General features: G+C 34.9%; 1 long non-coding RNA gene across 1 annotated transcript; it reads right to left on the bottom strand.

The window, feature by feature from the left end:
- Positions 1-3,491: 3,491 nt before the first annotated feature.
- On the bottom strand, positions 3,492-16,956 carry LOC145800932 (uncharacterized). Its single transcript, XR_014341526.1, has 3 exons — positions 16,808-16,956; positions 16,600-16,707; positions 3,492-3,553 (listed from the first exon to the last, which is right to left on the bottom strand). It is a non-coding gene; the product is annotated as an uncharacterized LOC145800932 (long non-coding RNA).
- Between the last annotated feature and the right edge of the window lie 1,596 nt (positions 16,957-18,552).

Here is an 18,552-nt window from a genome sequence, read left to right as displayed (position 1 = left end):
TAAGGCGATATGCAGTGGAGAGGAAAGAAGAAGAGGTGGTGAAGGGAAGAGACAACAAGAAGATGGTATAGTTAATACATATATTTTGAAATTTATAATCCGCCTTTGACATCACTCTACTCCGCTATAGTTAATACATATATTTTTTTTAACCTGTAATGAAATATTAAAGTAAAAATGAATATGAGAGAGATTTAAGATGTGAAATTTGTTACAAATTAGTAATTATATATATAAAAAATATTATGTAAAATTAGTTTATGTTATATATATGGAAAATATTATGTAGGTTAGTGTTACATATTATGTAAATGTTTGATAATTATTAAGAATATCTTCAATTAACTAGCAAATTGAAATCACTTCAAACTGTCAAAACTACGGTTTGGTTATTTGTCAATCCGCCATTCATGGTTTGGTTTGTAATTTTACTCTCACACCGCCTGAATCGCACCACGCACACCCCTATATTAGGGAATTAGAGAGCACACAAGCGCACAACAACGTCAACCTAATTCATTATACATAAACTCCAGAATCCACAAATACCATATCAAGACCAACATACATTATTTGGAACTCTTAGTCACTTAAAAGCGTAAGCATATAATTGGAGAGCCCATTTAATGTATATTAAGACTCATATCTTTTACTCTTTATCCGATGTGGAACTCATTCTTTACATATGCTCCAACAATCTCCCCCTCATGTGTGAACCAAATACTGGGCCTCTCTATGCTCCTCCTCAAGTCATGATCAGCAAGTTTATTGTAGATCATTACACACTCCCCTTTAATCTTGATCAATAACTCTCCAACATCGAGTCTAGCTTGGGCCACCTGTACACATTCCATTGTGAGTCACCATACTCTATTAAAAGTTACCTTCTCACGGTCCAACCTTGCCACGTGTACTAGGAATTGTTTTTGTTCTATCAAGAGTTATCATGGATTTTTCTTACTTCATCAAGAGTTTTTGTGCAAGCCCAAGCCCACCAACATCAATGCTTTAGAAGAGTCCGCCCATAGATTGTCTGCCATCATTCTTACTCTAGGAACCAACGCTTTGATACCAGTTGTTAGGGAATTAGGGAGCCCACAAATGCATAGTAACACCAGGCCAATTCATCATAGAGAAACTCCAAAATCCACAAATACCATATCAATGCCTAACATGCATTATTTGGAACTTAAACCCACTTAAAAGCTTAAGTCTATAAGTGGAGAGTCCCTTTAATATATATTAAGGGGCAATTTGGGAAGTTGGTAAAAAGCCAATTTTTTTGGCTTTTTAGTTTTTTTAGCCAAAAAAGTTAGTTTTTTTTACCCAAATCACTATCAAAAAAGCTAATTTTTTTGGCTAAAAAAGTCAAAAAAACCAAAAAGTTAGCTTTTTACCAACTTCCCAAAACACTCCTAAGACTAATTTCTTTTACTCTTTGTTTGATGTAAGACTCTACCTTCACACATGCTCCAACACCTAACGATAGTGATGAAGCCTATGAAGGTGGCAACAGAAGATGCTTACAGTTTGAAGATTGAAAGTAAGGATCCTATGAAAATTATGTGATGTAAACCAAGTAAAAACTAAAAGCTATGTGTGTAAATTGAGTAATGATGTGAAAATGAGTGCGGGAATAGAAGCTCCCTAGTAGGGAAAGAAGGGAGAGTTGTGTGAGTAATGAGATTAAAATTTTGTTTGGCAACTTTTGATTTTAGCTTAAAAGTCAATAGATTATTAAAAAAGTAAAAAAATTAACAAATTACACAAAAAAGTTAAAAATTCTTTTTTCTTGCTACATTTTTTTACATCTTTTCATATTTTAGTCAAAAAAATAAAAAGTTACTAAAATAGTTTGTTTCCAAAGATAATTATCTCCAATTCTCATGAAACCCAACATTTTTTCTTTTTAAATTCCATTCAAATCTCACAAAATCAATCTTAAATTCCATCTATTTCAAACACATCAAATTTCATTGTCAATTGCTAATTCCAGCATTCTAAACAATTGTTGGGTTTACAGCTTATTAACTTTTTTGGGAGTTGGAAAACTTTTTTGGGGGGTTGTTTTTTTTGCACCTTTTGCTCATGTAATAAAAATTAATCTTATTTTATCCTCCATTTTATTTTTTCCAACAGAGAAGGATAACACACTTTTTGGTGAGTGCAATGTGCAACCCATGCCATGTGCTTCAACTTTTGGTTCTTGCGATGTTCCACCAACTATCCGCACTAGAAAATTATCTCTAAATATAATTTTTATAAAGAAAAATCATCCATCATAATAACGTGATAATGATATTTTTATAATTATTAATATTAATTGTACGTATTTTAGTTAAAAAATACAAAATGTCTCCTCATTATATATATATGATAATTTTGAACAATTTTTTTTATTTGTATAGAGCATCATACATCAAAAAACCATCAATTACAAAGGTCACTCACTATTTTAGTTAACAAGTAAAAAAAAATTATAAAAAAATAAACTATTTTCTCTATTTTTGTATATTTTTTTTATAAAAATTTAAAAATCACAAAAATAGTCAATTCTTAAAACACCTTTAAATATTATAAAGAATAGTATTGGAATTACATAGATTCCAACACTAAATTCGGTCGTGGTGTTAATTGGTAATTATTTAATAATTTTGAAATATCACATGCATTGTTTACTTAGGGTTTATTTGAGAAATGAGTTGATTTTTTAGTTTTTTGACTTTTCTGACTATTTTAGCCTAGATTAAGAAGTCTCATTTGTGATGAATTTTTTTGACTTTTTTTGACTTTTGTGAGAGAAAAAATGTAATGATTATGAGTTGAATGCGATATTTTATCTTATCGAATCTGTTTTATTTTTTTGTGACTAAAATAATTAAAAAGTCCCGAACTTTTTCTTCTCAAACAAAGTCTTATTTTTTGTCAAAAAAATTGCATAAGTAATATTTTAAAAATATCTAATAATTATTCATGATAAAGATTTGAAGCTTGATACAATGTGGTCTTTTGGCAACTCACAAAAAAAGCTGTGTTTTGCCAACCAAAAACGCAGCCAAATAAAAGCTACAAAAGTTGGAACACATTTGGTAAGTTGGCAAAGCGTAAAGTGTGAATTTACATAACTATCCTCCCTATTCTAACACGTAGATAAATGATTCGCATGGGTTAAAAAATAAATTTCTTAAATTATGTGAGAAATTTTGATCATTTTATTATGATGTGACATTATAAATAAATATTAAATCAAAAAGTAAAAAGTAACTTTTTACCAACTTTACAAATCACTTTTCAAAAAAATCAAAAAACTTAATAAAAAACCAAAAAATAATTTTTTATCATCTTTTCAAAACACTGCAATACGTCTCATTATAAATTCAAAAGTAAAAAGTGGTACCTGATAGGACAATTGGAATAAGACAGATTAAAGTGCGCAACAAAAAACAAAAAAAAATTAAAAGCAACAAAAAGGGGTACCTGATACGACCATTGCATTAAGACAGATTCCGACTGATTTCATGGCTGCTTCAAGATCTGTAAACCATTTGTAAAACTACACCAAAAGTAGCAACAGATATAGAAAATTATCTTTCACAGTGAAATCTGAATTACAAAGCACTCACAAAACTTAGCACATATGAAACAACCATAAGGAACTATATACTGCTATCAAAATTTTCTCAAACTGCTCTTAATGGCATTTCAAATGTGGGGTACATGGTGGGAAATGAGATAGTAATAAGGTAGAGAACTTAGGGAACCAAGGACCACAAAAAGTATGACAATTACATAGTGAATGGCCTACTCAAATATTTTTTGGGTGAGTGCCCCAGCCAAATATTCATTTTGTGCTTGCTAAATGGGAAAGGAAGAGAAAAGTATAATATTTTTGTTTTCTCTTCTTTTCTCTTGTTATGGTTCTCCATTTTAAAAGAGTATAGGGGGAAAAAATGATGGGTTCGGTTAATTATGAGAGGCATCGGGAGGTAATTATGGGTGAAAATATTTGCCAATGAAGATTATTAGTTGGAATGTGAGGGGGTTGGGTTCGCGGAGAAAGAGAGGTGCTATTAAGGATTTTCTTATTAGGCGTAATCAACCGGACATAGTGATTTTTCAAGAATCTAAAGTAGAAAGGTGTGATAGGAGGTTCATGAAGAGTCTTTGGGGTGTTAGGCATAGGAGTTGGGCTTGCTTGCCTTCAGTGGGTAGATCGGGGGGGCATTTTGGTGATGTGGGATGAGCGAGTTGTTTCTTAATGTGAAACTATATGTAGCGACCCTAATTTTTCTTAAATATTTATTTATTCATTATTACTTTATTTTATTTTTAGTTTTATTAATTGTGTGGGTATATGAGAATTTAAGGTGGTATTTAATTAATTTAATGTGGTATTTAGTTAATTTAATATGATAGTTAATTATATATAATTAATTTGAATATTTATATTTATATTTAAAAAAGAAAGAAAGATGGAACATATATTGATTTTATAAAATATATTTATATATGTTGTAGTTATTTATTAAAATAAAATATATATTATATTTATTTATGTGGTATTTATATTATATTATAGTATATAATATAATGTGATTAGGTGATAAATTCTATTAGGTTATCAAACCATGGAATGGAGCACGGCGCACAGCGACGGAGAGAGAGAGAGAGAGAGAGAGAGAGAGTTTGATTCGAGGGGGTAAATCTGGGGAGAAGAAGGAAGAAAAGAAAAGTAAAGAAAAAAAGAAAAGGTTTTGGGTTTTATCTTGGTGGTTCATTCAATCTTCTCAGAATTTCTTCTATCTTTAAGAAATAAATATAGTGAGTACAAACCCTATAACCCTTGATTATGTTTTAATCGTTATTTTATTTATTTATTTATTTATTTATTTATTTATTTCATTAGGTTTATGTGATTTGATTTTTAGTACATGTGGGGGATTGATTAATTTAATGATTTTGATTAATGTATATGTGTTGATTAAGGTTCTTAGATGAGTGATCTATTTTATTTAATTTGTTTGGTGGTATATACGAGGTTTAAGGTGGTTAATTGATTATTAATTTTAATTATTTTTTTTATGAGATGTATATCTCATGTTTATTTTTTTTATATGGCATAGTTTATGGTGGTAGTTATGTCCTTGGTTTTGCAATAATTAAAATAAACTCGGAACCCATAGGTAAATTCCTTATATTCCACCATGACTCTTTGGATTGTTGGAAAAAAAAATAGTTGTTTAATGCCTTATGCCCGGCATGATTATATTTGTCTCATGATGTTGATGAGATGTTATTTATATTTTACTCGTTCTCATGAGTAGACGAGTGTTGTGATTTACGCGCGTACGTATATGCTAACTATCCGATAGTGTTAGTCGACTAGGGACGATACCCCGTACAAGGTTCGGCGCTCCGGAGCGGGTTAGGTATACGGGAGGCACATGGGATATATGTGTAGGCCGTAGGGAAGGGCCGAAGTGGTGGAGTTAAGGTACAAAGATTTATTACGAACTTATATGTGTAGCTGGTTTTGTTTTGATTGAGTCAAGGTGTGATGAATGATTTATGAACTTATATGATAGTTCGGATTATGTAAGTGTGAAACGATGCATTTAGTTATTTCTTCATAAGGTTAATTATGATGAAATTATGCTAACTTTATTTTCTCGCAGGATGATGGGTCTTACTAATTTTTTTTATGCAGGGCTGACCCACCATGTTTTTATGTTTATTTTTATTTATTTATTTATTTATTTTTATTTAAACTATAATTAGTTGTGTGCGGGTAAGAAACTAAATGCTATCGTATCTCGGGAAACTACCCCTTATCTCAGTGCGATGGAACTACTTGTCTTATACTGTAATAGGGGAACATAATAAGAATTAAATATAAGTTTTTTTATTTGTGTCTGGTGGGCACGTGGGTATTTGATTGTTGTACTCATACCAGTATACTTGTATACTGACCCGTTTTGTCTCTTGACAACTCGGGTGCGTTTTTTTTTAGCGTAGCCGAATATCCTTTGCAGGAATAATTGGGGCGATGGTGAAGTCAAGAAATAGTTATAGTGGATAGACCTATTATTTTTATTTATTTATTTTTACTTCGTTTAATTTCCTTGAACTTAAGGACTTATTTTAGTTTATGTAATTTTATTTTATTTCTATTGGTTATGACTCTAGTATTTGGACTAGTTGTCAGGAGTTGTAATCGTTACTTTATTTAAGTTGTTTTGAAGTTTTTTTTTTTGTTATTGTTACTTTAACATTAAACAAATTGGATAGTTTATGAAGTTTTGATGCAAGGTTTGATCGGTGTTTGGTTAGTACCTTATTGAGACTAGAATGTTTAGATTTTTGTTTCACCCCTAGGATTTGGATGATGGAATATTGATTGGGATTTAGTCCTAATTGAATATTTAATTGTCCAAATTTTGGGGCGTGACAGTTTGGTATCAGAGCTTAGGTTACCCTAGACTAGCGAGAGTTTAGGTGATCCTCAGATTGTGGAAATGTGGGTTATAGCTGGTTTAGTTTGGCGATGAGTTTAATTCTAAGTTTTGAACGAATTCGTTTTTTGTGTTTACCTTGAAGGTGATGGCTGGAAGATATCTTTAATTTGTTTTTTCAAGAACCTATTAGAGTACTTTTTGATATTGGTACCTCTCATCCTTTCATATCTAGACAGGTTGTAGAAAGAGAACACCTTGTAATTACCTTATTGTTTAAACCTATTCGTGTTAAGACCCCTTTAGGAGGCGCAATCACCCTTTATGAAATGTGTAAAAATTTTGAGTTTGGCTTTGCGGGCATAGTTTTGTTTGCGGACCTAATAGTGTTAGGATTTGAGGGGTTTGTAGTTATTTTGGGTATGGATTGGCTGCGGAAGCATTTTGTGACTCTAGATTGTGCTGGAAGGACGGTGAATGTAAATATTCTCGGTATGCCACGACTTACTCACACTTATAGCGATGGAGGAGAGTCAGTGATGACGAGTTTTCTATGCTCGGTTGAAATCCCTAAGCAAGATATTAGTGAGGTAGAGGTAGAGGTAGTGCGTGACTTTGAGGATGTATTTCAGGAGATACCGGGACCTGCACCTCGACGGTTAGTGGAGTTTCGCATTGACTTAGCGCTGGGAACTGCACCGATTTCTAAGGCAGCATACAGAATGTCACCTAAAGAGCTTGTGGAGACGAAGAAGCAGCTAGAAGAGATGCTTCAGAAAGGGTTCATTCGTTCAAGTAACTCCCCGTGGGGAGCACCTACGATCTTTGTCTCCAAGAAAGATGGTATTCTCCGCATGTGCATAGATTACAGAGAGCTGAACAAGGTGACTATCAAGAATAAGTATCCGTTACCTAGAATTGATGACTTGTTTGATCAGTTAAAGGGGGTAGCTGTGTTCTCTCAGTTTGATCTCAGAACGGGTTACCATCAGAGGGGTGTGTCAGAGGAAAGTATACCGCTTACTGCTTTTCGGACTCGGTATGGGTTGTACGAATTTCCTGTAATGCCTTTTGGTTTGACCAATGCTCCTGCCTATTTCATGGATTTGATGAACAGAATTTTTCAATCTTATTTAGATAAGTTTGTGATTATCTTCATAGATGATATCTTGGTGTATTCTAAGAATGAGGAAGAGCACAAGGAACACTTGAAAGTTGTGTTACAGACTTTGAGGGAACAGCAGTTATACGCTAAGTTTAGTAAGTGCCATTTTTGGGAGAAAGAAGTTTGGTTTTTGGGACATGTTGTGTCTAATCAGGGAATAGCGGTAGATCCTAAAAAAGTTGTTGCGGTCAAAGGATGGAAGCAGCCCACGAACCCTACAGAGGTGAGAAGTTTTCTAGGATTAGCTGGGTATTACAGAAGATTTATAAAGAAGTTTTCCACCATTGCAGCACGCATGACCAAGTTGACCCGCAAGAATGTGAAGTTCATATGGGGAGATGATTGTGACAGAGCTTTCCAAGAGTTAAAACAGCGTTTGACTACACCTCCAGTGTTAACTATACCAGTACAAGGAGAAAAGTTAGTAGTGTTTACTGATGCGAGTGGAACTGGTTTGGGATGTGTGTTGATGCAGTATCAGAAGGTTGTATCTTATGCTTCTCGACAGTTAAAACCTCATGAGAAACGATACCCTACTCATGATCTAGAATTGGCAGCAGTTGTGTTTGCATTGAAAGTGTGGCGACACTATTTATTTGGGGAGCGTTTTGAGTTATTCACAGATCACAAGAGTCTTAAGTATCTTTTTTTCTCAAAAAGAGTTGAACATGAGACAACAGAGGTGGGTTGAATTCATCAGTAGTTATGATTTCGAGATCCTTTACCACCTGGGAAAAGGAAATGTGGTGGCAGATGCACTTAGTTGACAACATGGGATTGTAGCTTCCTTGATGGTTCAGGAATGGAAGTCCTTGGAGTTAATTTCAATGCATGATGTTCAACCAATAGAGGATGTCGAGAGGGCATACATTGGTAGTTTGACTGTGCAGCTGACGTTACTGGGTAAAGTTCGTCAGATGCAGAATTTAGATGGGTTTCTCATTAGCAAGCTCAATGACCTTGTGGTGGATTTAATCGATGATTGTCCTACTGATTGGTATGTGGACTCAGATGGGGGATTGCGATTCAGGGATAGGTTGTGTGTACCTAATCTTGTTGAATTGAAAAAAGAGATTATGGATGATGCCCATAGATCTCGATATACCATTCACCCTGGTGGAACGAAGATGTATCATGATCTGAAGAGGGCATTTTGGTGGGAAGGTATGAAAAAGGACGTAGGAGAGTATGTATCTCGATGTTATGTGTGTTAACAGGTTAAGGCAGAACACCAACGACCGTTCGGACTCTTGCAACCTCTCGAGATTCTTACTTGGAAATGGGAGTACATTACTATGGACTTCGTGGATGGTTTGCCGCGGTCTAAGCGAGGCAATGAATCTATTTGGGTGATAGTGGATCGACTCACCAAGTCTGCTCACTTTATTCCTATCAGTGTCCACCGAATTACGGATAAACTGGTTGGGTTGTATATTCGGGAGGTGGTGCGACTTCATGGCGCGTCAGTTTCCATCGTTTCCGATCGTGATCCGTTGTTTGTGGCAGAGTTTTAGAAGAGTTTTCAACATGCCTTGGGTGCTAGGTTAGATCTGAGCACGGCTTATCATCCTCAGTCAGATGGGCAAACTGAGCGAGTAAATCAGATTTTGGAAGATATGCTGAGAGCTTGCATTCTCGATCCTGGTGGTAGTTGGGAAGAACACTTGCGATTGGTGGAGTTTGCTTATAATAATAGTTACCATTCAAGTATCGGGATGGCACCATTCGAGGCTTTGTATGGGAGGCCATGCCGATACCTACGTGTTGGATGGAGGTAGGAGATGCGCCGTTATTAGCGCCAGAGTTGGTGAGAGAGACCACAGAAAAGGTGAACATTATTCGAGAATGTATTAAAACTGCGCAGAGTCGTCAGAAGAGTTATGCTGATAGAAAACGTAAAGGGGTTGAGTTGAATGTCGGAGATTTTGTGTTCTTGAAGGTCTTGCCGATGAAGGGTATCATGCGGTTCGGAAAGAAGGGGAAGTTGGCACCTAGATTTGTGGGACCATATGAGATCACTGAACGGATTGGTAATGTGGCTTACAAATTAGCTTTACCGCCTGCTTTAGCTATGATTCACAACGTGTTCCATGTATCTTTATTGCGGAAGTGTGTGCAAGACCCTTCCCAGGTAGTATCACCAGAGGTGTTAGAGATTAGCGATGATTTAACGTATGTGACGCGACCGGTTACTATTCTAGATCGGGATGTAAAGTAGTTGCGGCGTAAGAAAGTGAACTTGATGAAGGTGGAATGGAGCGAAAATGAGAACGATATCACTTGGGAATGAGAAGAGAAAGTTCGGCGTATGTACTCGGAGCTTTTTGTCTAGTGTTCTCTTCTCTCGAATCTCGGGACGAGATTCTTTTGAGGTGTGTATATTGTAGCGACCCTAATTTTTCTTAAGTATTTATTTATTCATTATTACTTTATTTTATTTTTAGTTTTGTTAATTGTGTGGGTATATGAGAATTTAAGGTGGTATTTAATTAATTTAATGTGGTATTTAGTTAATTTAATATGATAGTTAATTATATATAATTAATTTGAATATTTATATTTATATTTAAAAAAAAAAGAAAGATGGAACATATATTGATTTTATAAAATATATTTATATATGTTGTAGTTATTTATTAAAATAAAATATATATTATATTTATTTATGTGGTATTTATATTATATTATAGTATATAATATAATGCGATTAGGTGATAAATTCTATTAGGTTGTCAAACCATGGAATGGAGCACGGTGCACAGAGACGGACGGAGAGAGAGAGAGAGAGTAAATCTGGGGATAAGAAGGAAGAAAAGAAAAGTAAAGAAAAAAAGAAAAGGTTTTGGGTTTTATCTTGGTAGTTCATTCAATCTTCTTAGAATTTCTTCTATCTTCAAGAAATAAATATAGTGAGTACAAACCCTATAACCCTTGATTATGTTTTAATCGTTATTTTATTTAGTTATTTATTTATTTATTTATTTATTTCATTAGGTTTATGTGATTTGATTTTTACTACATGTGGGGGATTGATTAATTTAATACTTTTGATTAATGTATATGTGCTGATTAGGGTTCTTAGATGAGTGATCTATTTTATTTAATTTTTTGGTGGTATATACGAGGTTTAGGGTGGTTAATTAATTATTAATTTTAATTATTTTTTTTATGAGATGTGTATCTCATGTTTATTTTTTTTATATGGCATAGTTTATGGTGGTAGTTATGTTCTTGGTTTTGCGATAATTAAAATAAACTCGGAACCCCATAGGTAAATTCCTTATACTCCACCATGACTCTTTGGATTGTTAAAAAAAAAGAATTGTTTAATGCCTTATGCCCGACATGATTATATTTGTCTCATGATGTTGATGAGATGTGATTTATATTTTACTCGTTCTCATGAGTAGACGAGTGTTGTGATTTACACGCGTACGTATATGCTAACCATCCGGTAGTGTTAGTCGACTTGGGACGATACCCCGTAAAAGGTTCGGCGCTTCGGAGCGGGTTAAGTATACGGGAGGCACATGGGATATATGTGTAGGCCGTAGGGAAGGGCCGAAGTGGTGGAGTTAAGGTACAAAGATTTATTACGAACTTATATGTGTAGCTGGTTTTGTTTTGATTGAGTCAAGGTGTGATGAATGATTTATGAACTTATATGATAGTTCGGATTATGTAAGTGTGAAACGATGCATTTAGTTATTTCTTCATAAGGTTAATTATGATGAAATTATGCTAACTTTATTTTCTCGCAAGATGGTGGGCCTTACTAATTTTTTTTTATGCAGGGCTGACCCACCATGTTTTTATGTTTATTTTTATTTATTTATTTATTTATTTTTCTTTAAACTATAATTAGTTGTGTGCGGGTAAGAAACTAAATACCATCGTATCTCGGGAAACTACCCCTTGTCTCGGTGCGATGGAACTACTTGTCTTATACCGTAATAGGGGAACATAATAAGAATTAAATATAATTTTTTTTTATTTGTGTCTGGTGGGCACGTGGGTATTTGATTGTTGTACTCATACCAGTATACTTGTATACTGACCCGTTTTGTCTCTTGACAACTCGGGTGTGTTCTTTTTAAGCGTAGCCGAATATCCTTTGCAGGAATAATTGGGGTGATGGTGAAGTCAAGAAATAGTTATAGTGGATAGACCTATTATTTTTATTTATTTATTTTTACTTCGTTTGATTTCCTTGAACTTAAGGACTTATTTTAGTTTATGTAATTTTATTTTATTTCTATTGGTTATGACTCTAGTATTTGGACTAGTTGTCAGGAGTTGTAAACGTTACTTTATTTATGTTGTTTTGAAGTTTTTTTTTTTTTTTTGTTATTGTTACTTTAACATTAAAGAGATTGGATAGTTTATGAAGTTATGATGCAAGGTTTGATCGGTGTTTGGTTAGTACCTTATTGAGACTAGAATGTTTAGATTTTTGTTTCACTCCTAGGATTTGGATGATGCAATATTGATTGGGATTTAGTCCTAATTGAATATTTAATAGTTCGAATTTTGGGGGGTGACACTATAGTGGGGGAGTTTTCATTATCAATTAGGTTTCGCAATTTTGACAATATAGAGTGGTGGTTGACAGGGGTTGACGGTCCTAACACACCGTCTAGGAGAAAGGATCTATGAGATGAGCTATATGGGTTATCTGGGCTGTGTTCCCCTAATTGGTGTTTAGGGAAAGATTTTAATGTGGTTAGGAAAAGCTCAGAAAAACTCAATCGAATTCGAACCATTAGGGGCATGAGGGATTTTGATTTGTTTATCAAAGATTATGAGTTGGTGGACCTTCCTTTGTGTAATACTAGATTTACGTGGTCTAATTTGCAAGAGAATTTGGTGTGTTGTAGATTGGATAGATTTTTGTTTTCCATGGGGTGGGAAGGTTTTTTTTCCAATTTAAGGCAGGAATCATTACCGAGATTAACGTCAGATCATTGTCCTATTATGCTTGAAAGTTGTCCAGTAAAGTGGGGCCCAACGCCTTTTAGATTTGAAAACATGTGGTTGGAGCATCCATTTTTTAAGAGAAAGTTCGAGGAATGGTGGACCAATGCTAGTTGTTATGGATGGGAGGGTTTTAAGTTTATGAAAAAGTTGAAGGTGGTCAAGGAAAATGTGAAGTGTTGGAATTGGGAGGTGTTTGGGAATTTGGAGTTTTCTTAGGAGGTATTGAGCAGGATCGAAAAGTTAGTTGTATTGGAGGTGCAGGGGGGGTTTAGAAGAGTCCTTTAGGAGGGAGCGATCCCACTTGAGATTAAAATTTGAAGAATTGGTATTTAGGGAGCAAATTTATTGGGCTCAAAAAGCAAAGGTTAAATGGTTGAAGGAAGGGGATGTGAATTCAAAAAAATTTCATAGGGTGGCAGATGGGAAAAGAAAGAAGAAGTTCGTCAAGAGATTAGAAGTATGCCTAGGGGTAGTGGTGGAACGGGAGAATCAGATTGTCAATGGAATTTATGACATTTATTCCAAACTTTATTCGAAGGAGGAGATGACTAGACCGAGGATTGAAGGTCTTTAATGGGGATCTATTGATCAAACAGTTACAGCATGGCTTGAAAGACCTTTTGATGAATTGGAAATTCAGAAGGCAATTTTTGATTGTAAGAGAGATAAAGCTCCAGGTCCGGATGGTTTTTCCATGGTTGTATTTCAAGACTGTTGAGAGGTGGTGAAACAGGACTTGTTGGGAGTTTTTTCAGAATTTCATGAGTCAGGAGTTGTTAATTTGAGCTCAAATGCCACATTCATTTGTTTAATTCCCAAGAAAGCGGATGCGGTAAGAATTAGAGATTTCAGGCCTATTAGTTTGGTCATATCACTTTATAAGATTTTGGGGAAGGTTTTATCAAAACGACTAAGAATTTCATTAGGGGAGACTGTGTCGATGGCGCAGGGGGCTTTTGTGAAAGGAAAACAAATCTTAGATGTAGTTCTAGTGGCGAATAAAGTTGTGGAGGAATATAAAGTTCAGGTAAGGAGGGAATTCTTTTTAAGGTGGATTTCGAGAAGGCATATGATCACGTGGATTGGCAGTTTTTGGATTTTCTATTGGAAAATGAGGGTTATGGTGGGAAGTGGAGATCATGGATTAGGGGATGTTTGTCAACTTACAATATGTCTGTTTTAGTTAATGGTAAACCAGGGGAATGTTTCAAGGCTTCGCGAGGATTACGACAAGGAGATCCACTATCTCCTTTTTTTTTTTTTTTTTTGGTGGCAGATGTACTGGGCATGATGGTCGATAGAGCTAGAGAAGTAGGTCTCTTTGCGGGATTGGAGATGGGGGGGTCTCTTTGTGGGATTGGAGGTGGGGGGAAATAGAGTTAGTGTCACACATTTACAGTATGCGAATGATACCATATTTTTCTCAACAGGGGATGAAAGTCATATAGTTAATCTTTATTCAATTTTGAGACTTTTTGGGTAATTTCGGGGCTTAAGGTAAATTTGGAGAAAAGTAGTGTGGTAGGAATTAATATACAGCAAGATCTGCTTTGGAACAGGGCGTCTCTTTTAGGATGTGGTATAAAGGGACTTCCATTTAAGTATTTAGGTCTTCCATTGAGGGGTAATCCTAGAAGTGAAGTTTTTTGGAATCCACTTGAGTGATTCACTATGGCATTTGGTTATTAGAAGCAAGTATGAGATTCAAGACAATGGTAGGGGCTCACAGGTGGTTTTACGGGGTAACTGTCGTGCTCCTTGGAAATCAATTTCGCATATCTACTCCTGTTGGTATTGTCATCTCTTTGTCAGGGTAGGCAATGGGGGTACTTGTTCGTTTTTGGGAGGATGTTTGGATGGGTCAATCTTCTTTTGCTTTTGATTTTCCACATCTCTATAGAGTGGCTCGATCTCATAACTCTTTTATTGCTTCTATGGCTTGTTCACTTTTGGCTCTAATTTCCTGGAATTTTGATTTTTCTAGAAATCTTAATGATAAGGAGGCTGCACAGTTGGCGTCTTTGTTGTCCAGAATTAATAATTTCTCTTTGGCTCCTCTTTTGGAGGACAAGAGGGTTTGGGCTCTTCATTCATCTGGAATATTTTCTTGTAAGTCCTTTTTTGATAATCTCATCGATAGTCCTCATGTTACTCAATTTCCTTCTTGCAAAAGAATTTGGAAGGCTTGTGCTCCTCTTAAGGTGAAGGTGTTTATGTGGGCTTTGGTTCATGGTGGCATTTTGACAAATGATATATTGTAGAAACGGAGACCTAATCGATTTCTAAATCCTCAGTGGTACATTATGTGTTGTAAGAATGAGAAATCCATGGATCATTTATTTTTGCATTGCCCAATTGCTTTGATTATATGGCACAAATTGTTTTTGTTGGGGGACGTTATGTGGGTAGCCCCGCAAAGGAGTGCGCATATGCTGCAAGTTGACTTTCGCTCTTTTGCAGGATCGAAGAGAGCCAAAGTGTTATGGTCTATTGCGGTCTTTGCAACTTTTTAGGTTCTATGGCTTGAAAGAAATACAAGGGTGTTTGAAGACAAGTCCAGAGAGATAGACTGTATATGGGATTGTGTGTGTCATCTAATTTCTTTTTGAGTTTCAGGGAATCCTCTTTTTAAGGGGGTCCCACCTTTTTTATTAGCTAGAGATTGGTTGGCAGTGTGATATGTAAAATTTTGTTTTAAGAGTTTGTTAGGTTTAGTTTTGTGTTTTTTCCTTTTCCTTTGTAAGAGGATTCCTCATCCTCGTTTTCTTTTTTGAGTTTGTTAATAAAGTGCTTTGTTGCTGATCAAAAAAAAAAAAAAATGATGGAAAAAATCATTTTAAAACTTTCTTCATGGGCTCACCACGAATGAGAGGAAATTTGCACAAAAATTGTTGCATGAAATACATTAAGCAAAAGATACAAATATATAAACAAAATTTAAAGATTTTGCTATTGAATTTCTCTACATTTTCTCTTCTCAACCATGAGAAATAATTTTCCTTCCCTTCTTTCCTGTCTTTTTTCTTCATTTATTTTAACTTCTCTTCTATTTTTCTCACCTACCAAACATAGCATTTTGGCTACATAAACCCTATTTCACCATTTTGATTTGTCTAGGGCTGAACTCACTGTTAGTGTATATAGTGATGCTTTTTTTGTAATCTTTCTTGCTACATCAACTTTCCTAGAATGCATTCAACAAAAATTAACATCTTAAAGTCGGTGCCATAAGATTGAAAAAGAGGGCTCCCATTTGATATAACAGGGCAGTTTAACCCAAAGACAAATATCACAGTAAAACTGACATTCTTTGTATGTTGAATATTTCGATCAAGAAAGTTATACTATTCATCTTAAAAGTCACTAACAGAAAAAAAAATAATAATGATAATAATAATTCATTTGCAATGATGGAGAACGGAAGGTAATCTGAGAAAGAATGATGATCATTTGTAGTTAAAATGTTGTTCAGAGTCAAATATGAAAAAAAATATTCGATTCCCATAAATTTATTTTTACCTGTCTAAGAAAGCATGCTAAACAATTATGAAGACAGCTGTCATCATTGTTTTTTCTGTTGAAAACCTTGCTAATAGGGAGAAGGTGCTTCTAATGGGTGTTGAATCCAAAAAGGATGGGCAACAAGCTAAACATTTCTTTGTCTGAAAAACAAACCTTCTTTGTCTTTCTGGAAGCATTTGGCTATAGCATAATAGAAGGTCATTTGAGGATGTTGAGTGGCTAGTGTGAAATCTTACGCTACCTCTTTTTTTGAATATTCTACATTCTTTTGGTTCTCAAAGCATGGGCTTTCTGCTATAGATCCTTTTGTGGAGTCTACTACTAGATTCAGTTTTTTGGGTAGAAATAAGATTTAGCCCCTCCTTGTATATGCAAATGGATTCTACTCCCCTATTGCAGTCTTCAATTGATATATTTTCTTGCTTATTTGAAAAAGAGAGAAGGAAAAAAAAAAAAATGAAGACAAGAAATCAAGTGGCTTACCTGATTCGTATTGACCAAAACTGCTTCAATAGCCCCCGATTCTTCCACAGTGCAGTGCTTAGTTGAAATGGACAAACCATTATCTTGTCCATGTACACGCTCCTGGGACTACAAAAGCAAAAGCTCGCTAATTGGCATGAAATTGTTGCACTGAAACATAAGCATTCACAGAGGTTGTAACGCATTATAGGACAGTGATGAGTCTCACCAATTTGACAGGATAAGGTCGCTCGGCAAATGCATGAGAAAGTGCTACTATTGCTGCTTGTTGCTGCTCTGTCAACGGAGCATTCTGCACAAACAAAAATTGCAAGACATAATGACTCACCCACGAAACCTCTACCAAAAGTGGTTTTACTACTATAAAAAAAATAAAAATAAATAAAAACACCCAAACACACAAACAGATCACAGTGGCAAAGCTGAGAAATTTATCGAGAGGGGGCATGTATTTTGTATAGTGTGTATATATAATATATCATCAAAACCTAATTTGAGAAATAGAAAACTAATTTTTTGCATATTTTTAGGAAATAGAAACCCTCGTTTTCCGATTTCCAAAATCCTAATATGGGTTTCTTGTCCCTATAATAATCAGCCATACCACAACACATAATTCCTCATAATTTATTTTTAAAATCAGCAAACCAAATTTAACCAAATCACAATATCAAAACACATAAGAAAACCATAGATCAAATGAAGGAGAGGAGAAATGAAAAAAGGGGGAAAATGAAGAAAATTACAACCTCCTTGGATGCCATTGTGGCATATGCAGACCTTAAAAATATTTGACAAAAAAACAAACATTTTGCAAAGACACCAAAAATAGATATAGATATAGATATATAAAATGGATAAAGAAACAAGGAAGAATGAAACCTGTTCCCAAGTAAAAATGAAGTTGTAGCCTTTTGAAATGGCTCCCGATTTGGGAAGGCTTGGAGAGGCACCTGTTGCTACTGTTGTTTTGGTCATCGACATTTTTTTTCTCTTTCTCCAAGAGATCTGCGGCTGATACTTGTTGTTGTTGTTACTATTGCTACTGTTGCTTTGGTCGTTGTTGTTGTTGGGGTCACTTGGATCTAAATTCCTGTCAAACCATCTCTTGAGCGTTGAGATCCTCTAGAGTCATTTCCTAGAGTGATCTCCTACAGTGAAGAAAGGATGGCCAACACGTGTTCCACTAAGCCTTTCAAGGGCTGAGATTCAAAGTCACAAAAACGACGTCGTTTTGGTGAGTAAATTGAAAAAAAAAGAAAAAATATTTCAACGATGCAGACATGAAAGCTGGGTTCTCTGGAAACAAGAAGAAGAAGCCATAAATGCAATGGAAGCTGGGTTCTCTGGAAACAACAGCAAGAAGCCATATATGCAAACAATATAAGGAAATGTGTAGGTTCCATTGCTGCAACTTCCAACAATAATAATAAGATGACCAACAATGGTGAAAAAAAAATCCTAACCAGAATATGGGATTTGGGTCAGTGAGTACTAAATTAGAACATGACATTGAGTTTTCAGTGAAACAAATTAAACGAAAAATACAGGAAACAAAAAAGGATTTAAATTAGAACATGAAATTTTAATGGAAAACACAAGTAACCCAAAAAACAGATTTGAAGTTTGAATCAAGAGTTGATAAATGGATTTTATCAAGCAAGCTTACTAAGACCCAATTGACAGACCCATGGAGAGAGAGAGAGAGAGAAATTGATGGATGAAATTTTGAACTTTTTTTTATTGAGATTAAGAAAGAGAGATTAGAACTTGTTTTTCACATTTTTGACTTTTTTTTTAATTGACATTGAGAAAGAGAGAAAACCCACCATCCTTCTTATTCTTCTTTTTCTTTCGATCCAGGAGGCTAGTTGTTGCGGCGGAGGCGGCGACGGCAACGGCGGCGGTCTCTAGAGAAGATGAGAGCACAAACCATAGATCTATGTTTTTCAG

The sequence above is a fragment of the Camellia sinensis genome, chromosome 10 (assembly GCF_055761805.1).
Source record: "Camellia sinensis isolate YWXY chromosome 10, ASM5576180v1, whole genome shotgun sequence".
In the NCBI taxonomy this organism is placed as follows: domain Eukaryota; kingdom Viridiplantae; phylum Streptophyta; class Magnoliopsida; order Ericales; family Theaceae; genus Camellia; species Camellia sinensis.
This window is presented reverse-complemented; position numbering and strand designations above follow the sequence as displayed.